Source organism: Leuciscus leuciscus (genome assembly GCF_965113295.1).
Source record: "Leuciscus leuciscus genome assembly, chromosome: 6".
Classification (NCBI taxonomy): Eukaryota; Metazoa; Chordata; class Actinopteri; order Cypriniformes; family Leuciscidae; genus Leuciscus; species Leuciscus leuciscus.
In genome coordinates, this window is record NC_138730.1 from 32951644 (window position 1) to 32976542 (window position 24899).

General features: G+C 35.9%; 2 long non-coding RNA genes across 2 annotated transcripts; both read right to left on the minus strand.

Moving 5' to 3' along the window:
* Positions 1 to 4383: 4383 nt before the first annotated feature.
* LOC309501600 lies at positions 4384 to 6270 on the minus strand. Its single transcript, XR_014206953.1, has 3 exons — positions 6141 to 6270; positions 5101 to 6048; positions 4384 to 5002 (listed from the first exon to the last, which is right to left on the minus strand). It is a non-coding gene; the product is annotated as an uncharacterized lncRNA (long non-coding RNA).
* Positions 6271 to 22279: 16009 nt separating this feature from the next.
* Positions 22280 to 23399, minus strand: LOC309500456. Its single transcript, XR_014206613.1, has 2 exons — positions 23043 to 23399; positions 22280 to 22943 (listed from the first exon to the last, which is right to left on the minus strand). It is a non-coding gene; the product is annotated as an uncharacterized lncRNA (long non-coding RNA).
* Between the last annotated feature and the right edge of the window lie 1500 nt (positions 23400 to 24899).

Here is a 24899-nt window from a genome sequence, read left to right on the forward strand (position 1 = left end):
TCATTGCTGTTAGTTTCATATGTGCAGCTCAGTGTCACAGACTCTCTTTCTTCTCTTATAATATCGGGATTTCCTTCTATTGGTCCAATTCTATCAGCAAAACCACCTGCAATTAAATAGATACATTTTGTATACAACGATTTAATACAGATTTCTTGTAGGGGTTAGTTATTGAATATAGTGATTAAAGTATTTTTACCTGAAACCATGATGAGTATCATGAGTAGTATCTGTCTGTCCTCCATATTAACCATGTTTAATGAAAATGAATGAAAGGCTGATTGATGAATGAAGAACTGAGTGAAGTTCTGCTATATACTGATAATGTGGGTGGGGTTAGTGAAATATGAAACATGTTCTCTGCTTAAAATGAAATGGTAAGCATTGTTTCTTATAGACATCAATGAGTATATTGAACCTTTTTTTTTTTTTTTTTTTTTTTTGCTCTAACCATATTTTAAAACAGATTTAATAGGCTATCTAATACAAAGTTCACTAACCCCCCCCCCAAAAAATAGCACAAAGCAAGTAAATTTATAGACTTCTACTTTGGGGATACTTTATTAATTATTATTTGGAATTCACCACATTCAGTTCATTTGTTATTCAAACATCAAACATCAGGGAAATGCTTGTAAAATATGGATTAAACATAACGTGTGAGATTATGTTGCCCCCTTCTGTTGAAACTCAGAACCGCATATTTTGTCCATTTACTTTTTAATAACTTGTATAGAATGGTAAATGTTTAAGTTACTTTTTTTTTAACCATTTAGACTTAAATAGATTCTTAAATATAATTCTACAGGTTATAAAGAAAACTACCTTAAATTATTTTTTTTTTATCTAGCACAAACAAATGTTTACAGAAATATTCTGGAGGAATAAGTGAGGTTTTTGTACAGTGTTGTTGTGTTTCCTGTCACTGTGGGCACCAGGGCGCAGTAGTACATCGCAGAGTCTGTCACTTTAGCAGAGGAGATCTCCAGATCCACATGGGTTTTCTTTTCATTCACTTTTCCAGAAAATCGAGGATCTAGATCTACAATTTTAGACTTTTGTGAAACTTGTCCTGTCCTATGTAATATTATGAAAAGAAATTCAGGGGCTGAACCATGATATTGGCGATACCACTGTAGACTAACCGCTGAGGAGTAGCTACAGGACAGAGTTATATTGTCCCCCTCTGTCCTGAACATCTCAGTTTGGACTGGTGTGATGACATTGCCAAAACTCAAACCTGCAGATAAGATTTAACCATATTATACTTCATTGTGATGAAGAAAAAACAGCACAAAACAAACAAACAACAAAAAAAATTCTATATAATGGAAATATAAAAAAATACAAGAATGAACATATGAAATACTTACATGCCAAAGTACAGAACAAAACCAAAAAACAGAGCACCATTTTGCAGAATGATGTATTAGTTCCTCTGCTGAACAAACTGTTACTCAGACAGCAAACACTCACTGTCTAGTAGAGGAGGACTCCAGAAAGCACCACCCCTGAAAGATGCACTCCCATTAAAACAATTATCTTTTTGCATTTACTAAAATAGACTCACTTTTAACCTCTATTCTTAATGGACTGGCTAAACTATTGACTTAAATAAAATATTTAATCTATTATAATTATGCAATAAAACATCTTAACCATCATTTAAGAACAGCAAGAACCATTAAGTGGATGTCTAAACACATTACAACAGTCACATTTTATGTTTGTTTCAGTTTAAATAACTTCATTAATGTTCATTTTAAATGAATTGCACTGAATTTATTCATTGTCTTAATTTTATTTGAAAATTTCGATGATGACATTCAGATATCCCCTCATGTCAGAGATGCTAAGATACAAGGGTCCGTGGCTCTATCAATGGAAAAAGCTTAACGGCTAACTTGGATTACATGTGCTTTGATAACCAATCACATTAAACCCTTGACATAATTTAATTTCATTCAGAGTTATGCAATGGTCAATCACTGTTTGTGGATACCGTAGAAATGAATTGTCCGTTACTTCTCTTATAAAACAGTTTAAAAAAGTTTTTTTTTCTTTTTTTTTTCGGTAGGCTATAAACAAATAGATCAGTCCAAAACTAATGTTTAAGAGCAAACATGGAAGATTAGCCGATGGGCTCTTGATTCATTGAAGATTAGTTATTTCCTCATAAAAGAGGTTTATTCAGCATAGTGAAGCCTCTCCTCCATTGACATCCATAAAAAACGCCTCTTCTGCGTATCCCGCAGCATGAGCACGTTTTTTTTCGGCTAAGGTTGCAGGCTTGCCTTCAAGTGGCTTTGCCGTCTGTTTTTTTTATTTTTTTAAACAAATATAACATGGCTTAGCCAATCAAAGGCTTTTGATATTCTTTCTGTCATTATTTTGCGAGTTCACAGTGGTCGGTCCATATACTGTATGTCATGCCGGAAAAGCGACCAATAAACTGCATGGGTGCAGAACATCATCATGAGGTTGCGAAAAGTTTGCTATTTCTTGTCTGTCAACAACAGCTCACAAAGCCAAATGCCCTAAAAAGTAACAATTAGAGGAATATGAAGATGTACAAAAATAGGTCCCTATAAGCAAGACAAAAGTGAACATTATAAAAAAAAATTATTGCTGGAGGACTAATTTCAAAGATAGCTTTTTTATCTAGCATGGTGATGAAAAAACTGAGAAATGTTAATTTTTCTAGAGAAGTGGAGATGCGCTGTCCATCTTTTATGTTTATAGTTCACACAGAACCCCTTTTCCCCATTCCACTGCATTGTAACTCCATATTTGTCTGTAAACAAGCGCTTATATCTTTAAGGCGAGTCTCGCGCACATGCGCTTTAAAAACTTTGCTAACAGTAAAATTGTTGTGTAAACATAAATGTTTTCAGTTAAGACAACCTATAAAAGGCATGAAATGGAAGTTGTGATTGTCCTTTCTTCCCTATTGTGACGTTTATCCAAGTAAAACAGCTTCTCCAAAAAGAAAAAATGTAGGGCGGGACTTGATTTTGTCCGCAGTAATTGATTGGATCAGTGTGGTTTTCTATTGCTCTGACCTCATGTGATTGACAGGTTGATCCTCATGCTGAAAAACACATGAGACAGAGATGTCAGAGCAAGAGGGAGAGTAAGTTATTTTGATTAAAGATTACTAGGGCTCTTGAATTAAAAATAAGGATGTACATGGATAAATCATTTATAATAAATACCGCAATATTCCATAAAAAATTTGAAATGTCAATTTTGTTTTCATGATGACTTTAACCTTCATAAGAACCAAAATTCATTTAGAATGATATTTTAACAAATGTATACATACCTACATTTATATGCACAGTAAATCTGTGTACTGTATAGGCCTATGTAAATTTGACTTTATTACATGCATTTATAATATTTCACAATACTTTGTCAAGTGTCTTATGGGCGATTGTAGAACAGTTTCCACATTTCCCTGGTGCTCTTTCATTTGTTGATGTTCAAGATTGTAACTTTAACTTTTTTTAAGCACTTGTCTAATTTGTCGCATGCCTACGTTAAAAGCTCAGGGAGGTTTTTTGTTCAAGCACTGAATCTCCTGTTGTCACAGTGGGCTTCAGAGCACAGTAATACACAGCAGAGTCAGACACACACACATCCTGGATTGTCAGAGGAACTGATCTTGTAATAGAATCGTGTCTGGAGTGAAATCGTCCCTTGAACTCAGTGGCTTCATCACCATCTCCAAATTTATGTCTCCGTAAAATATATTTCGGAGAGTCATTACTGTGTTGTCTGTACCAGATTAGAGTAGGGTTTGAGCTTGTAGTATTATATTTACAATCCAAAGTTACAGCATCCCCCTCTTCATATGCTGACTGGAACCTTTTGGGCTGATTAACAAAGTCTTGTCCTCTGCATTCTGTAAGGATGGAGAGTAAATTATTTCAGTAAATATATTCCTACATACAGATAAAACTGACAGTAAGGAACAAATGCATGCATTAAAGATGGTATATTACCCATGCAAGTTGCAAACAGGATTAAAAGAGTTTCCACACAGCTTCTCATGGTGATCATGATGCAAAAGTCCCACAGAAGTAAACAATGTTCTCTTGAATTTAACTGGAACTTGCTGAGATGCTCAAAGTCCTCATTTGAGAAACTTGTGAAGTCTTGACTGTAAGAGTGAAGCTGCATATATTTGTTAAAACATCTCCCCAAGTGGAGGAGAGCAGATACTGTATATGAACACATATGTCTCATATGAGGTTTTCTAACTCGTTCACTTGACTTTTCTGCTACTGTCTGTATCTGACATCACCTAGAATTAGAACATATTAGAATGTTCAGTTATATTGGAAATTTAAATCAGAATATTCTTGTGCACGTAATTAAGTCATTGCATCAGTGACTTAATATACTGAAATATGTTAACAGATGCTTTGCATCCTAAAAACATCATAATTGGCCTTGTCAATGTTTAAATTGAATAAAGTAAGAATGTGTAAGTTTAGAACTGTAATCCTGACTGTTTTTGTTAAATACTACCTTTCTAAGGCCATGACAACCAAACTGTGATCACAAAGAAGCATTGAGATCAAATTAGTCAAATCTTTTTCTATCAATAGAAGAAGGGCGAGAAGATCTGTTCTGTATATCTGTCTGAGATCACTCTGGTTTTTGTATGGAGTCAGAGTGTTTCCTTTCACTGTGGGCCACAGAGCACAGTAGTACAGAGCAGAATATGACACTGAAACAGAGGAGATCTCCAGATCCATGCGTCTGATGTCTTTGTTGTGGGTCATTGTTATCCCAGGAACCTGAGGAGTAGCATGTGTTATGATTCCAGATGAGTCCATTATGAGGAACTGAAGTGTTGAACCAGGGAATTGACGGTACCAAGATAAATCATAAACCGTGCCAGTGTAACTGCAAGATAGGATAACTTTTTCATCTGCTTTAGCAATTACTGTATCATTGTAGGAGAATATGATGTCTTCAGCAGAAGTAACACCTGAAAACAATTAGGAGAACATTGAGCAGGTTTTAGAAGAAGAATTCTGCATTTCATACAGGGAAACCTCTTTAAAGTACAATTTTTCTAAATCTTACCTCTAAATGTTATTAGGAGAGATTCTATTAACAGGACTACAGCAAATGTCAACATGATGCTTTTCCAGTCAGGAGAAAAGTGCAGGTTTGCTGAAACAAGCATTTCCTATATCATCTATTTAGAGCTGCTGTTTACTCCTCCTCCTCTAGAGCATTTCAGTCTCATGAGAGGTATTACTCTACGAGGACCATTGGGTGTCTAAGGAGCCCCGCACATGACATGCAGGAAAAATAGTAGGCTAATTGTGCGCACGATTTACTAATTTGTTCTGGCAGATTAACGGCTGAAGTACGCATAGATTGCGTACACAACAGATCAGTTGAGATTTTAATGTTTAAAATTAGAAAATCAACCAATGCAAAAGTATTTGGTGTATATGGTGTTATAGTGATGAGTGACCAAATGACCCTCAGTGAATGAAGCATCATCACTAGAAAGAGCATTGTTTATGAAAATAGAGAGGGGATTTTTGTCAAAGAGAAACTCAAGACTACTTCAAAATAATTTGTAGAGTAACTGTTTGTCGCCCTCTTCTGCATTGCAAGAGTTATTACAAGGTTGCAAATATCACCAACCATCAGAAAGTGTAACTCAAGACCATGAGAGTTTTTGTATGAGTGTTGAGTGTGTTTGAGTCACAGTGGGCCTCAGAGCACAGTAATACACAGCAGAGTCAGACACACACACATCCTGGATTGTCAGAGGAACCGATTTTGAAGTTTTGGTGTGATTTGCAGTAAATCTCTCCTCAAAGTCTTTGTCATTTTGTACATTTGTAGCAAATATCATCATCATGTATTTGGGGATTCCATTCATCTTTTGCTGGTACCAGAAGAGATACGGGGATGGATCACTGGTTTCATACGTACAGTTAATCGTTACTGATCTGCCTACAAAAGCAGTTTGAACTGTTGTATTCTGGTCAACACTCTCCAGAGAGTCACATACTGGAAAAGAATAAGCATTATCAATTCATATTCTGCATGTTTTAATAATTATCTTTATGGCAAATTTAGAGACTCAGAAGGATCCTACTCACCCCAGAAATGCATTATAAAGAAGATAAAATGTCTTTCCCAGTGAGTCATTATAATAACTGTTCTGTGTAAATGACTGCAATATTTCAATCCACTGGAGAGTGTGTAGTTGTTTCAGCTTGTCTTTGATAAACTGTTGTAATACTGTCACACATATATCGTCTGGGAGGAGCTTGATCTGTTGAATGCTGTTCTCTTTCCTTATATATTTTTTCTTTTTAGATTCAGTGGTGAAATTTCAGAATTCCAGTTGTTTTTGTCAATATCTCCTCTGAATATTTCTGTGATGAATATCACACTCTCTTCATCTTTTGCCATTATTTTCTTTACATTTTAGTTGTCTGTTATCTTATAGCAATGTGTAGGGGATCATTTAAATACAAAGTTTATATTGCACTCCCCTGGTTAAGAATGTGTATGAGAGGTCAAGTATTTATGAATTGTCATCACCTTTTGAGAAATCCAGATACAAATGTATTATATGTGTTAAAATATTTGCACTGCATAACATAACAACAGGATAACATTCACTTCAGTCCTGTTCGTTCAGCAGGGGTCGCCACATTCTGTTATTTACAGTCTCTGTGGTTTTCCAAAAGTGGTTTCAAAGCAATATTCTTGTAATAATTTGTTTGGTGTGTAAAATATTTGTGTGTGTGTGTCCATATTCTGGTTCTCTATTAGGATCCTGTCTGTACCAGTAAAGCAAAATATAACTGCTACTTGCATCATTATGAGCATCTCAGTGTCACTCTCCTTCTCTAATCAATCATATCATCTTTTCATTTGGTCCAATGCTGTCTGGCGACACATCTGCAACAAAAATTAGAAAGGGCTTAAATCAACTATTGTAAAAAATATTCACAAACTTTTAAATAATAGTTTAAAAGTAAAAAAAAAGATATATTAATAAAAAGTAATCCGTTCTAATGTTATTTTAGGAATTTATTTTTAAAAAATTGTGCAGACATCCGTTTTCTTCCACCTAACGCTTCCAGCTCTGTGATTGGTGGTCCAGCAGTGAAATTACAGAACCACGTGAATTTACGGTGGCCGAGAGAGCTCAACGCTACAACTGAAGAAAACACATGCAAATAGAAAAAACACCCGTAAATTAAGAAAACATCTTCATCAGTTTTACAACACACGTGTGCTTCAAATACTCACAATGCAAAAACGCACTGAAAATACCACAGACGACCACAACAGCAATGTTTCCAGGGGACTGAAATAATCGTAATAAGTGACGAACCCGTCTGGGACATGCTTATAGTTCAAATTCTACTTTTTTTTTTTTTTTTTTTTTTTACTTTTTTGTGTGTGCAAAACATGACATGTTTATGACATTTAACTTTGAATACAATATACAAAAATGTATTAACAATATGTTCAGTGTCATCAGAATACAAATGAGAAAAGAGTTAACAATGGCTGAAAAAATAAAACAAATAGAAAATAAAAAAAGATAGAGAAAAAGACCACGAGAGTAAGATATAAATCTATACATCAGTTGCATTGTACAAATTTCATCATATTATGTTTAAATAGGTTTCATAAGAAATGTTTGGTAATGCAGGGTCCAAGAGAAGGCAAGTTTTAAAGCTGAGACACACACACACAGATATATAGCCTAACGCATATTTTAAAACCTTTTTTGTATAAAATGTATATTTATTTGCAACAGCATCGTAAGGACAGCTATTCAGCTGATGGACACCGTGCTGCGTAATGGCTCACAAGACTAGTCCCTGCTCACTCCAAAGTCCCACTTCAAGATTTCTGATTTCTGTATTTGGTTGTGTTGTGAACTTTTGCAGCGTGTTTTTGTATTTGGTTGTGTTGTGAGTATTTGGAGAACACGTTTTGTAAAACTGAAGAAGATGTTTTCTTAATTTGCGGGTGTTTTTTTATTTATTATCCATGCTATTTTCAATATTAACTTTTAAAGAAAATCTGGAGTTAGCCGGCAAAAGAAAACCTACACCAGGGTTTAATTGTGCAGAAAGCCAAAGCTTTTTTAAGCATTTCAACCTCAACAATTTAGCGATACCCCTGGATGAAAGCATCTATCAAAAAGCTAAAGCTTTACTGCTCAAATTTTTTTTTTTTTTGCTGTTTAAGTAGCTAAATCATTTAGGGCCAATCCCAATTCTACCCCTTACCCCTTCACTTACCCCTTCCCCTCTGTTTTGCATGTGCACGTGAAGGGGTAGGGCTGTATCAATTCTCTTTTGGTTGGAGGGGTAGGGGTAAGGGGAAGGGCCAGATAGCCCTTGAAACGAAGATTTTTCGGGACCACACTTCAAACGAAGGGGTATGAGAAATGTACCTGCATACACCGGCTACAGAGGCAACATGACTGCCAATAATCATTTTCTTTGTCACATTCAATCTTGTGTTCATATTTACGGTCATGTTCTTCAAAGAAACAGTTGCAAAAAATTTTTAACGTTCGTTAACAATATGACGCGTGTAAAAAGCAAAAGTTTGAAGCGAAGTGGACGCGCGAATGAGGCGAATTCGCGTCCACCGCGCCGCACTAAACGCCTCATTCGCGCCGCAATACCTTTTAACATTGAAATCACCTGCGCCAGACGCTCTATTCGCGTTTGTTGTGAACGCAGCTTAGGCGTCGAATATATCGTCATCTTCGTTATTTTCTGCAAACTTCAGAAGAAAAATACTAAAAATAGCTGTAACTCACGCAAGACTACAGCTGACGACGGCATCTTGGAAGTTTGTAATAAACATTGGCGCATCTCCTGTGACGTAGGCGCTAGCGACGATGTATAATGACATGTAACGGTGTAGTAGTGGTGTCCCATTTCTTAGGGGAATATTTTCACCCCTACGCCTTGACACTCTGTTTCAAGGGGCAAGGGTTAGGGGTAGGCGAAGGGGTATAAAATAGAATTGGGATTGGGCCTTAAACTTGAATAGGTTAAGTGACTGATTTTAATTCTGGCCGCTGCTGCCACTGTTTTTTATATGTTAAGCTTTTGTTGAGAAAATAGTTTTGGAGAGTTACTGGTCAGTCTGTAAATTTACTAGGCTACTTAGCGACCATGCATGATTTATTGTCTACATATGCGGTAGTGTCTGTCTCTAATGTGCTTGAGGGCTGTCTCTAATGTGTTTGAGGGCTGTCATGATTGCGTCGACTTAACATTAAATTGTGTCAGTTTTGTGGCCAGTTGTCACCATATTCTGCTGAATTGGCTGCTGATTGTCTGATGATGCAATTCTTTGTCATGATGATTTGAATTTTATACTTTTTGTTTAATTCTGGTGAAAACTCTCACACTCACTCTGATGTTTGCTTGTGGCATTTCTTGTCTAAGTCAAAGGCAACATGCAGTATTATAGAAGATGACACAGTAAGCTAGGCTGATTTTAGGCTGTTTTTTTCCTCATTAACATTTTCCCCCAGAACCTTTTTACAAAACCAGAGGTAGCCTATTATAGAAAAATAAGAAAATGTAATTATTTTTTTTAATAATCTTATGATCCTTTTTCACTCTCATTAAAGCAGATGTTGCCACATTGTGGTGTACTGTCTATGTGGGTTATATGAGAGATAAATGTGGCTTTGTGGGAGAATCATTTGGTTACTCTTGTTCATTTTTGTGTGTGAGTTTTTGTAAAGCCTCTCAGGCGTTTTGTATCACTGGGCTGCTACTCTTAGAGCACAGTAATAGAGAGCTGAATCTGACAGAGTTACACTGTTAATAATGAGTTCAGTGGATGATTGTGATGTAGTCGACTGAAACCGTTGCCGGTCTGGTATGTTCTCCTCGCGGTTCCATGATCGAGCACCTTTATACAGTAAATACTGCGGTTCTGTGTTTGGATACTGTCTGAACCAGTAAAGCAAGATGTCATTGCTGTTTGTACTGTACGTGCAGCTCAGTGTCACAGACTCTCCTTCTTTACTGATTATCGCTTCCTTGTCTTTTGGTCCAATGCTGTCAGGTAATACACCTGGATATACATTTAGAACAGTCTGTTTAATAAAACTAAAGCAAAGTCAATATTTGTCATTTGAAAGCTTGTAGATACCTTTGCTTAAAATTTTGAACCAATTGCATTTGACTTGTTAAGAGAGTACTTTACCTGATAATGTTATAACAATAGTAGATGTCTCTCCATGTTCATGCTTTGATCTGTTCAGATTTATGTTTTGAGTTTTACTTGCTGAATTACTATACTTGGAAGGGTGGTCTGTTGTTTATTAATAATATGGGTGTGGCTAGTGACATCAGGGACATTTATGTAAGAACTATAAACCAGAAATGAAATATTATTTTATTACATCTGATTTTTTCTTTAATTTGCCTATAAATCAGTGATTTCACTCCTGTAGCTCATTTTTAATGAATTAAATTGATATAACACAAACTGTTTCACTCGCCTGTTTCCCCTATATTCTGTAGGATTCTTTCTTTTGATTTTGTGTGTGTGAGAGACATCCTGATAACACTGTGGGCCTCAAAGCGCAGTAATACACAGCAGAGTCAGACACTCGCAGTCTCTGCATTATCAAGGGGACTGATTTTGATGCTTTCGCTTCAGAGGAAAATCTCTCCTGGTACTCTGTTCCATTAACTCCTCCTCCATATGAATTCCTTTGTAACACAAGTTTAGGAGATTCATCTGTTCTCTGTATGTACCAGAAGAGCTCTTGTGATGTTGAGGTTGTAGTATATTTGCAGTCCAGTGTTATCAATTCTCTCTCAAATCCAGTAACATACTGTGTCTTCTGATTGACATCCTGGTAACAATCAAGAATAATTCTGTGACAATCAGCGGTATCATATAGAAATAAAACCAAACATATTATGTTACACAAGTAACGTGTGTAACAACGTGTGTGTGTGTGTGTGTGTGTGTGTGTGTGTGTGTGTGTGTGTGTGTGTGTGTGTGTGTGTGTGTGTGTGTGTGTGTGTGTGTGTGTGTGTGTGTGTGTGTGTGTGTGTGTGTGTGTGTGTGTGTGTGTGTGTGTGTGATCACATTAACACAGCACTGAGAATAATAATAATTTATTGTTACATGATTTGTTAGCTTTGTAATTTTTTATAGATGCATAGACTTATTTTCAAAATATGACACAAAAGCATTGGTGCTAGCAATGCAAAGGTCTTTGGTTCCATTCCCAGGGAAATCAAGAACTGATAAAATGTGTACATTCAATGCAATGTTGTCACTTTGGATAAGAGTCTGCCAAATGCAGAAATGGAAATTATATACAGTAGTCAACATTTGAAGTGGATCAAAAAAGTTCATTAAAGTTGTCCTAAGACAAGAACGGGTATTGTTCAAAAATACTTGATGAAAGGTTTTGATCCACTTCAAATGTTGACTACTGTATTATTAGTATTACACTATTTAGCACAGTTATTCATTTTGTATAATATCACGTTGGTGAGCTCAGCTGTTTAATGGAGGTGCAGTGAGGTCATACATCTTCATTTAGTTGTTAAATCTTTCTTTTAAAGTGAAAAAGAGTTTTTTTTTTTTTTTTGGACAATATATCACAAGTTGTCCATATGCATTGTGCACTACTTAACTTACTATAAAAAAATTAAAAAAAAATTATGGTCTGAGACTCAAACCCTTCCCATTGTAAATTGACCACACCTTGAAATGTGTTCTATAGAGAATGTTGTTCCATGGAGCTCAGACCATCCTGAACTGAGATAGTGAGGCTTACACCCCTGTGTAACCAACAAAAGACGACTGCTGTGGTCAAACCAAGAAAAAAAACAAAAAAAAAAACGGGTTGTTTTGCAATAATATTACATACGGGTAATCACAAAAAAAGGAAAATGTCAATCAAAATGGCCAAGCAACCAACTTTAGAATATTTGGCCCATTTGAGATGGATTGGCCCTGTTTTTATGTTTTCAACATACATTTGAGAAAATAATTCAGTTTTGATTATCGGTCTTACTATATGGATCTATGTTGAGGATTAACTTTAACAACTTTAGCAAACTTTATAAACATCCCATACAAGTTCTAGTTTGATATCATATCCTCTCTTCTCAACTGTCTTCACGTACATACTTTAAAATTGTTCAACAGGTGTTACCACATTCTGTTATTTACAGTCTCAGTGGTTTACAAAATATATATGTGGTGTGATAAACATTTGATAGCTGGCTTTTAAAGCAAGATTTCGATATGTGAGTTTTTGTAAAGCCTCTCAGGCATTTTGTATCACTGGGCTCCTACTCTTAGAGCACAGTAATAGAGAGCTGAATCTGACAGAGTTACACCATTAATAGTGAGTTCAGTGGAGGTTTGGGATGTAGTCGACTGAAACCGATCGTCTGTTTTATCCTCTCCTCCACTTGATCGAGCACCTTTGAGCAGTAAATACTGAGGTTCTGTTACAGGATACTGTCTGTACCAGTAAAGATAGACATTACTGCTGCTTGTATCATATGAGCATCTCAGTGTCACAGACTCTCCTTCTCCTCTGATCATATTAGTATCCTTGTCATTTGGTCCAATGCTGTCAGCAAACACACCTGCAATAAAATAGAGCAATTGCACACTAAACCATCAGCCCTTTTCCCTAAATCATAACATAGTTCTTGGCAAAAATGTGATATTTAAAGTGTAAAATATATTCACCTGAAATTGTGACAATCACTAGCAGACAGGCCTCCATGCTAATACTGTACCTTAGTTTAAATATGTTTTAAGTGGGTTTTTATCACAGCTTTAGGAGGTTTTGCTATTTATCATTTTTGAGATTCATACATATGCACCCCTATAAACTTTTGATAAATGAAATAAATGATGTAGATTGATGCATGGATTTATACTGCAGTGGGAGGTGCTCAGTTGTTTATGAATAGTGTGGGTGTGGTCAGTGACATCAGAGCCAATCCTCTATCCATTTTTATCCTTTCATAATGTACATATGAGGAACAGTGCCATTAACTGATGTGAATTACTGTATATGTAATCAATACTTATCAATCTTATGATGAGGTGACTCTTTTTATGCAATCTATTCTTACTGTGGATCTTAAAATAATCAACAAAAAGCAAACGATTTCTTTCACAACGGTTATTCCAATTTTTATTAAACAATAAATATTATTGAAACAGCTTCGAGTTTACAATTCCCCTTTCTTATTGAATATATTTTAGTTAACATGAGAAGACAAATAAAGGTTTCACTTTTTTTGTGAAATGTCAAATTTATTTAGCTGTAAAACGCATTTACGGCAACTTGTTCTAGTTCATTATCATGTCACTCCTTCTCTACTCTCTTCATGCACTCCTAAACTGTTCAGCAGGTGTTACCACATTCTGATATTTACAGTCTCAGTGGTACATGTGGTATAATACACATTTGATAACGTTTTTGTAAAGCCTCGCAGGCGTTTTGTATCACTGGGCTGCTACTCTTAGAGCACAGTAATAGAGAGCTGAATCTGACAGAGTTACACTGTCAATAATGAGTTCGGTGGAGGTTTGGGATGTAGTCGACTGAAACCGACGGTCTGGTATATTATCATATCCACTGTATGATTTAGCACCTTTATACAATAAATACTGAGGTTCTTTATTAGGATACTGTCTGAACCAGTAAAGTCTAACATTATTGCTGTTTGTATCATATGAGCAGCTCAGTGTCACAGACTCTCCTTCTCTTCTGATTATATTAGTATCCTTGTCCTTTGGCCCAATGCTGTCAGCAAACACACCTGGGAGTAATATAAGACACGTCACAAATCCAATCCTTTCAATGAAAATGAGACATAACACACATGGATATAACTGCTTAACATTTAAGAATTGTTAAAAATGTGATTTACCTGATATAATTATGAGGATCAATAAATACCTCTCCATGTTGATATTTCAGATCTGAACTGTTTTTAAAAGTGAAAATTGTACTCTTTTGTTTTGAATGATAAATTATACCATAAATAATACTATACATAAATGATAGGTAAATTAATGCCCTAGAGAACTGATATGCTTTATTGGGACCCCCTCGAAAATGAGATGTTACATCTCAAGGGGCTATCCTTTTAATAAATTCAAATTTAAATTCAAATTTATATTGTGGGTGTGGATTGTGATAAAAAGACCCGCCCCCTTTTCTGCCAATACACATCAAGCATCGATTTTGATCTGATGACTATAATTGAAAGATTGTGGTATCCCAGCAGTTTGATACAGTATAGGTCTGAGAGAGAAGTCTGTTATTCAAAGCTCTGGATTTGTTTTTTGCAAAAGTATTGAATGTTATTGAAATGCCATTTTCTCATAATAAACATGCACTGTAGGAAATTGACTATGAAATTCACAGTAATTAACTGGCAGAAAGTGACAAGTAACTGTAAAACAGTAATAAACACCAACAATTGTCAAGTAACTTCAGGATAAATAACAGTTTTTTCACTGTGTTTTCATTTACAGCCACAACATTGTAACTGTAAAATGAAACCCAATAATCTAGTGTTTTTTTGGTCACAGTACTTATAACTTCATATTTTTACTCCAAAGTTTAATACTGTGATTTTAAGTCACAGTACCATAATGCAACTTGCATAAAACTATTTACAGATTACCAGTATTCTGCTGTTAAAATAAAAATGGACTGCATTTTAACATTTTTGACACATTGACTTGACACACACCCAAGTGAGGACAGGTGTAAGCTGACACAAAACAACACAACAAGAGATGAGGTAGTGCTGGGCGCGGTATACCGGTTCATACCGAATACCGGTGTTTATTTTTGTTATGATATGAATTTTTTTAATAAATGTCAAATTATATTACAGTGTTTCCCATACATTGGTTCACAATATCAACACAGCCTTTTGGAAAATCTATTTCGTTGAATAAACATGAGCACTGCACGTTTCAAACTCAAAACGCGGCGCGGGTGTTTTTATATGATTGTATCTGAAGTGAACTGACGGTCTTTAGAAAAGTTTTGAAGTTATTTTCATTTATTCTTTCTTTATCTTTCCTGCGCTGCTTTGTGTACAGCTTACTGGGGAAACCGCAGTTTCTGACGCGCCTCCTGCTGGCACCTCTTTATAAACAGCCTTGCCAACCTGTATTAATACTACGTGGATTTTTTCTATAATATTCACTCATGACCATAAAATAGGGCATTCTAAGTCAATCTACTGTAGTATTTCCTCTCTCAGTCCGTAGAAAATGTGGTTAACACCCAGTCATGCTTAAAAAAAAAAAAAATACCGTCAAATACAGTGAAACCGGTATAATTTAGAAAAATACTGTGAAATGGATTTTTGTTCATACCGCCCAACACTAAAATGAGGGAATAGACTTAACAAAAATATTTTATTCAGATAAAAATGTGGTAAGGACAAAAGAAAGTAGCTACAGCTTCAACTGAGGATCTTCCCAGTCCGGGGAATCAGTGGTGGCTTCCTTCCACACGCCAGTACAAAAGTTAAAGACATTAGAGAACTGCTAGCATACAGGCTTTACTCTCTTCAGGCAGTTTCTCTTGCTTCAGCACAGCAAAACAACCTTGAGTGAAAAAGGATTCCCGGTTTTAACAACAATAATTTTATAATAAATAAATTATGTAAAATTATGTCACATGCAGTACACATGTTATTCCATGCTTATCTGCAACACAAAATATAATCTTTTATTTATAAATTATCCCACCTCTCTGTAGAGTAAGCTTATAAATGTGGGTATACATCTAAAACATTTTGACAACCTAATTGTTCTCTATCCGCTAGCTTAACAGCTATAGCTTCACTATATTGACTACTGCCATATAAATTATCTGACCGGGTTGAATTTAGTTAGAAAAGACAAAGGATTTTTTTTTTAGAAACTTACAGATTCAGACTGCGTCCGAAAACTGATATATGCTGCCTTCGGAGGAAGCATTTCAAGGTCCGAAGGCATCAATGCACGTCCGAATGCAATGTTAGTTTCACTTCCTGTCTCCTGAGATAACTTCATCTGATTGATTTTTGAAGGCAGCATAGATGTACTTTTAACTTGTACTCACAGTACTTTTAACTTCATATTTTTACACCAAAGTTTAATACTGTGATTTTAAGTCACAGTACCATAATGCAACTTATATCCCTTTGATATCCCACAATCCTGTGCTTTCCATTATGTGACAGTTGAGCTAGAAAAATAAAGATGGCGTCTGAAAGTTACTGCTGGTCGTCAGTTTGTGTGTAAATGTAAACATTTTTTATCAATGGTTTCCTCTTATGTCATTTCTAGCGAGAAGTAACTGTTGTAGTCACTAAATATTCACTTAGTTTTCATCAAAGCTTGCTCTTTTTTGCTGTAGATCATTAAACCGTAACACTGCCTCAGAAGGATGTCTGAAATCAGTTTCGTGAGGAACTTTCGTGCGCCAACGCTACCTGCGAAGTCATTGCCTGATAGGGCAGTGAGGCAACAACTCAGCTGCCTACGTTTTCGGATGCAGCCAATGATGCGGTCTGTGCTGCTCCACTCACTCAACAGGTGTTACAATTAGTGATGTCCCGGTTCACGAACAAATCATACTTGAACCGATTCTTTTTGGTGAACTGACTGAACCGGCTCTCAGCAGTTCCCGGCTCGAGTTATAATTGCGTATATTCTACTTGATGCAATTGTGTGATGCTGTAAACGAACTGGTGTTTTTGTTGTCTTTTTTTATTTGTATGATAGGAAATGGGATATATGTCATCACAAACAACGTCATATGGCTTTGTGATGTTTCCACGTTATTCTTTATTATGAAAACTCACGTGAGAGCTATCACTGGTAGCACTGGCAGTGTGTGATCTGGACATATATGGAGGCTGTTCTCATTTGCCCAGAGTGCCAAGGCCATGTTTTAATACTCGTTTTCCTTCAATTCCACATAATCATGGAGCAAATGTTTAATTTCCTTAATTACCATCTGCAGAATGAGCAAGACATGAAAGATGCCACTGTATAATGACACCGGGGTAGCTTACATAATTTTTATTAAAGGCTATATCAAAAATAAAATAATAAAGATGCCAATTTTGGGTTGGCAAACACTACACATATATATTTGAAAAAACTTTGAATGAAAAGGTTTCTTTACCTTTTGTAAAAAAAAAAAAAAAAAAAAAAAAAAAATGTGTTGCAAAAGGAATGAATTATGAGTCTTTCTGGTGTTTGTTTTTTTAGTTTCAAAACATTTTTGTTTTTATGTTTTATTAAAGAGTACAGTATTTTCCTTAATTGTCTATTCACTGCAAATATGTAACAGAATAACAGCAAAATCAGGGTAAACTTATAGTAATTGGTTGGGGACCCTGCTTCCAGTGCAATGTTCTGTCAGTATACAGTACATACAAACTATTTTTAGTGTTTACTTAATTTGTGTTATTTTAAACAGTGCATTGTTAGTCAATGTGATGTTCTACAGAACAGTGTTCGTTACTGTGATTTACAGTACATAATTGGATATTGTGTTTTCTACATTACATTGGTAATTACAGTGATTTTCTACAGGACATGATTAGTTATTGTGTTTTATACAGAACATTGGCAGTTACTGTGACTATCACAGAACTTCTTTCATTACTGAAACTTTGACTGAATACACAGTATTCTACTGTGAACTTGTATACAGTAATTTCCTGTGCACAAACATAACTTCACATGTGTTTTTTACAGTGTGTCCCTCCATTATTTATTCATTTTTGGTAATCTACAGAGAGGTTTGGAAATTTGAGTCTGAAAAAGTATGGAACTTTGAAATGGAATAATGTGTAGGAACCCTGCGTTAAACAACACACAGGGTTTTTGTATGAGTGTCGAGTGTGTTTCAGTAACTGTGGTCGTCAGAGCACAGTAATACACAGCAGAGTCAGACACACTCACATCCTGGATTGTCAGTGGAAATGATTTTGAAATTGTGTTGAGATCACCACTAAATCTTTCCTTGAGGTGACCAAATTTGCTCAGCATACATTCTGGAAATCCATTCACTTTTTGCTGGTACCAGAAGATATTTCGTAATACATCAGTGGTTTCATATTGACAGTTGATTGTTACAGCTGCTCCTTCAACAGCAGTTTGAAATCTTCGATTTTGTTCAACACTGTCCTGAGAATCACATCCTGTAATGTATAACATCACTGATGAGGATCTCATTCATATTAGAGGAATATTACAGCATGTATATACTTACAGAATTTGACTTACCCCAGAAATATGTGATAAAGAAGGCTACAATTTTGTACCAGTTTGCCATCACAGTAATTGTTGAAATAATACTTTACAAAAATTAACTTGAAGTCTACGGTAGACTCTTGTTTCAGCCTCTCTTTGATAAGGTTGTACTAACACTGTCACACATGCAGAGAACTGCAGGAGGAGTCTGACTGTACCACAGTTCCTGAATACTGAATGTCTCCTCCTTAATGATTCTGGGTCTATTTTTTGAGACTTTTCAATGTTCTGATGTTTGTTTTATCTTCACATAAGTTGATTCACTGATTATTAGAATTTTTTCAATTTGATGAAATTGTATAGAAGATCATTTGACATAGTTATTGTACTTGGGTATATTATTAGAATAATCTGTAAAAAAAAAGAGACTTTTACCATTAAAAGATTGTATATTTTATGTTGTTGTTCTCCATATTATTAGTTGATTATTATTAATTATGCATTCTTATCAATGTCAAAGAATTGTTTTTGTATGAGTGTTGAGTGTGTTTGAGTCACAGTGGTCGTCAGAGCACAGTAATACACAGCAGAGTCAGACACACACACATCCTGGATTGTCAGTATAACTGAGTTTGAGTCCAATCTGGCATCAAATCTGTCTTCAAATTCAGAACTGCTACTTGATCCAAATTTGTATTTCATCAGTATATATTCAGGAAGGCCATTAGAGCGCTGAATGTACCAGAAAAGATATGGAGCAGACTGAAGCGTTTCATATTCACAGCTCAGGGTAACCTGATGTCCTTCGGTGGCAGTTTGTGTCTCACTTGGCTGATTAACAGTGTCTTTCCCAAAGCTTCCTGTGAATGCATAATAGCATAATTATACAAGCAATGTCATTTTAATAATGCAGTTATTTACAACAATAAATGTTTGATTACTTACCATATAAATTAAAGGCAAAAATGAATAAAACGGGCATTCTGTGAGTCATCTTTGTTTGACTAAAAGGAAATAGAAAATGTCATTGAAAGCAGTGTTCCAGCGCTGGAGGAGAAGCTTTGATTCCTGCTTGTCATGTTGATGTAGTGATGATGTTCAACAGCAGATTTTCTATTCAATCAAGGCTTACAATTGTAAATATGAGGTGATGTCATGTGTATGTAGATATCGCCATCTTCAGGTTGAAAATATTTTATTCATCTGTGTCCCAAATTCCAACTGTAACATAAAATCCACAACAATGACTTATCAATTGCAGTTTTTTGCTGCAGTCAATGCTGTCTTGAAAGGACACCTGTATGAATTTAAGAAAAGTTTAAAAAAGTATACTACTTGTCTTGATTCTGCCATCTAGTTCCTGTCTTAGTAAATAGTCTTGTGTAGTTTTCAATCTTGCATTTGCTGTCTAGTTATTGTCAAGTGTAGTGTAGTTTAGTCTAGTTTAGTCATCCCTCGTTCGTCTTGCCTTTGTTTTGCCCCCTAGTGGGTTTTGTTTTCCCCTGTTTTCTGTTATCAGTAAACGTTGTGTAATTGCATACAATCTGCGCTTGGGTTCATCTGCTATCCCAGCCCGATCTCACGGGAAAACGTAAAAATTCTACGAAGTGGCTTATTCGTACGAATTCATACGACCTGACTTGTACGAATTAGTAGATTTTTGCAAAATCGTACATATTTTACGAATTGGCCAATTCGTATGAATTCATACGAATGACCTACCCCTGACCCCGCCCCTAAACCTACCCATCACGTGGGTTTAGACAAATCGTACAAATTCGTACGAGTGAGGTCGTACGAATTAGTACGAATTAGCCAACTTTTTATCATTCGTACGAATTCGTACGAATTGGTCGGCTATCCTCATAACACTACTTAGATGGATTTTGCCATTTTAGATTTTCTGTACATTCATGTGGTTTTTAGAGCTTTTCATAAAGCATTACGACACACACACACACACACACACACACACACACACACACACACACATCCTGGATTGTCAGAGGACTTGTTTCTAATGTGGAATCCAGTTTTGTATGAAACCTCTCCTTAAAATCAAGCTCTGTCATTCCTTTCCCAATGGAAAAGTCACTCAGAATGAGTGTTAGTGATATGTTTAGTAGTTGTTTGTACCAGAAGAGATAAGCATTTGCAGAAGTCATGAGTGTATAATTACACAGTAAAGTCACTTGATTTCCCTCAGCTGAAGTCTTTTGTCTCAAAGGCTGATCAACACGGTCCTGTCCCCGGCACACTGGAGGAGATGAAGCATAAATTAATTGTTGCTCTGAGTTGAAGAGTGTGAGAGGGAAACAACTAATCTCTTTATCCTTATAGCTTCTCTTGATATTAACAGCAACTGCACTGTCTCACAAGAATTTAAGTTCATTTTTTAATAATTTTTGGTTATTACATAAACCATGTCCTTTGACAGATTATGTAAAATAATATTACATACAGTATAGGGTTCAGCCTTTTATAAAATGCAAGAAATGATACATTATTCTTAATACATTTTCTTAGCTGGACATTATTTGCTGCCAGTGTCTTGTGGTAGATTTTTCCCCTACGCACCTGACTTAGGTTGAACCACGTGTCCCTGACACCTGAAAATATAATGCGCGGGTTGACGCATAAGAGTAGCTATTACCACATAAAATAAAATGCCTAATAATTATAGTTACCTGACTGCAATCTAACCCCGCCTAAGAGTCTCACAAAGAGTTGAACGACGTCTCGCCCCCTTTCGACACTATCACTCTGGAATAAGATCTTTAGTGTCTCACATAACCTGTAACTTGTTCCACTAACTAACTTGCTGCGCAGCAATAATAACTGACAGACTTCAGACAATGCCTTCGAATATGCTTTAATCACGGCTAGAGGATCTCAGACAAATTTCAGAGAGAATCCCCCCAGCAAAAAGAATACAACAGTTTTTATAGAATAGAAGCATGGCGAAAATGACATGATACATTACATAATTTCCCTACAATTTGATTGGTTCCTCATATGCAAACCCTTCTGTTACTAGGTAGAAGCAAACTCTGTTTTCTTAAAGGTGAACTAAGTAACTTTTTTACCTTAACTGAACAGCTTTGGGGTCATTGGAATGGGTATATTACTTATTTCGGGTTGAATGGTGGTCGTTTCGCACCCCCCTGGTGCCCGTGAGCGGAAAATTCGCACTTGCAACTTTGAGCCGGTGGGCCGCCGGCCGCCGCGTCAGGAAGTATCGTGTGATATCAGGTCTCGCGATGTAAACAATTGCTTTACGGCCAAAAGAAATCTGCTAAAATGTTGTCATTATTTCGCTCCCTCACGCTGTTCGAACCCGAATGAAGAAGACGTTTTAAAGAATGTCCCATCTGCTTTGATGTCGTTGATCTATAGCCTCTGGTGTCTGAGAATCGCCAACGAGTTTTTACAACAGTGTTGTCAAATATCTATTCCGAAGCTGTGGGGGGAGCTCTAGAGAGAAACCTGCGAGCAAAAAGCGAGAATACAGCGAAGAAATCCCGAAACTACTGAGCCCCGCTTTAAATCATTGAAAAATGGAAAAGGTTAGAAGTTCAGTTGATTACTCATGAGACTATTCTCGACGGTTATATTTTTGATATTGTCTAGCCAGCATCTCAGAATTTTACACTGGTTTTGACACAGTCAAATGTTAGGATGTTAGGCCTAAAGGAGAAGTAAGGTTAGATGTTAGAATCATGATTAGTTTAAAATACAGTTTACTATTTTATTTATTAAAAAATCCATCACAGTCTAAATCATGTTTATTTATTTTTGTTAATTTTAAAATATGATTGTTATATTGTTTGTGATATGTCCACATCTATTATGGTTAATGGTTTTGCATATTAATAACAATCCAAAAAATGCAACATTATGTTGTGAAATAATTCACCAACAGTGTAACTAAAGTCAGAATCGATTAATCTGATTAAATCAGAAGTAAAATGACATTTATTGGAAAGATCATGCTTTTTCAGGCAGACTCAAGCAGAAGAGATATCAAATGATAATGTAATGTTTAATCACATTTGTCAAGCTGTAATGTATTAAAGTCATATAGAATGTTACTTGTCTTTGTTAATTTTTTTGTTATTTTGATCCCTTTAAAAAAAAATCTTACATTTGCCTTTATAACTTGAAAAAAAATCATTTGTAACCACACACAGGTGTTTCCAACGGTGTAATTGTATTGTGTGAATTATAGATTGTGGGTTTGATGTGGCTTGGCATCAAAGTTATAAATACATTTGAGTTTTTGTACAGCTTCACATTGACTTTGTATCACTGGGCTCCAACTCTTAGAGCACAGTAATATAGAGCTGAATCTGACAGAGTTACTCCGTTAATCTTGAGTTCAGTGGATGATTGTGATGTAGTCGACTGAAAGCGAGGATCAGAGGGGTTCCCAGTATTGCTCAATGAACGAGCATCTTTCCACATTAAATATTGAGGTTCTTCATTAAGATACTGTCTGTACCAGTAAAGTGTAACATAACTGCTGCTAGTATCATATGAGCAGCTGAGAGTCACAGTCTCGTCTTCCTTCTTTATGATGCGAGTTTCTTTATTTGGCCCAATCTGATCTGCGGTCATCACACCTAAAACAAAGAAATAAGAAAATTGAGTCAAGTTGCAAAAATTGTTTGTTAAACTGTTCTTCTACATCACTACAATGAATAAAGGGAGTAATTTTGTACCTGAAGTCAGAATTAAAATTAGAAACAGTTGTTTTTCCATGTTTACTATGTCATATCAGTGTATTAATGTTCTCTGTGCTCAGATGCTAATGCTTTAGTTCAGTGCTCACAGAAGAGGTGTGTTTCAGACCTTTTTTGGTTTCAGACGAAAGTGATTGGTTGGAGGTGGTGACAGTTTTAAACACAAACACAAGCTTTAAAAGAAAGCATTCAGAACATGTGTGATGGACACACATGTGTGCTGATTAAAAACCAGACACACCAACAGATCCATGGATAATAGAACTGCATGTAAAAAAGAAAATTTGAAGAGATAAAAATAATGAAAATAATTTAAATACTGATCTGTTCTGCTTTAGTAGAACGTCACATTATTACACTATACAAGAGCATATTATTATTTTTTTATTACTGATAGGTTTCTTTATGAAATATAATTTCTTAATGGATTAGTGTTACTTGTAAAGTTGGAGAGTTTTTATTTTTTGCATGTTTTTGTATGAGTGTTGAGTGTGTTTGAGTCACAGTGGGCTTCAGAGCACAGTAATACACAGCAGAGTCAGACACACACACATCCTGGATTGTCAGAGGAACAGATCTTGATGTGGAGTCCAATGTTGCAGAAAATCTCTCCTTAAAATCAGGCTCAGTAGTTCCTTCGCCAAATGTATATTTATTTAGAATGAATGTTGGTGATCTGTTTGGGAGCTGTTTGTACCAGAAGAGATATGGAGTATCACTAGTTGTAGTATAATTACACATTAAGATTACTTTATCTCCTTCACTTGCAGGCATTTCTCTATAAGACTGTTCAATCCTGTCCTGTCCCGAGGACACTGCAAAAAAAATTTTAAAGTAAGCCATTAACATTAATTATTTGCAAAGTAAACAAACATTTAATAACCTAAATGAAAGTAAACTCTTTTCTGTAAAAGTGGGCAGAAACAGAATAAAAGTGCTTACCATCATAATGTGCTATGAAACACAGGGAAATCAAAGCCCAGCAAAACATAGTTGTTCCCTGAGGTAAAATAACTGAAATTCACTAAACAGGAGTAAACTGCTCTTAAAAAAAGTCTGTCTCACTGAGCTCTACGTGTATCATGTCACATGATCTACTCACACACGAAGAGAGCAATTCTGACCCCTTGTGGATAATGTTTGAAATTACTTCAAATGTGTTTCAACCAGTTTCAACCATGAATATTTTTCAGTAGGGGTTCAGCGAAAAATCGGAGAGGCATCCAGCTGCAGCCCCGCAGACTCACTTCTTGCTAGACACCAGTGGCTGGACACCAGTGGATGGACAGCAGACGTCATTTCCGTATCGTCATTCACTTTTCAAATTGACGTAATTTCCGTATCGTCATTCACTTTTCAAATTTGACGCGCCACGCAGATGTCAGCGGTAAGAAAAAAATAATAAACTGTCGATGATTTATAGGTCATGTCAGAATTCAAATGCACAAACTAGCCAGTTTAAAAAAAATCGTCTTGTTTTCAAGGTACTGTGTCGTGTTTTTTAACACAATTTTCCACCGGACAAAATTGCGATTGTTAACTCATGATTTCTGTTCTGTCTGTGCGCACCAATCTTGCACTTCTATCTAGCACTACTCCTCAACCAGACCACCTAGAGACTTCGGGTTTTCGGCATTATGTTAAGGAAGGTCTAATCTCGGGAACGCACAAAAAAAATCCAGGAAAAGATTTACTATCTCTTAGTGTTGTGATCCCATGACGTGAGAAAATTGCGCTAAAACACACTCACTGAGTTTTTATTACTTGTTTAAAGGTATTAGTGAACTCTGTTGTGCCTCAATTCTAGAGCTAACTTAGGTTGCTACAATAGATTTT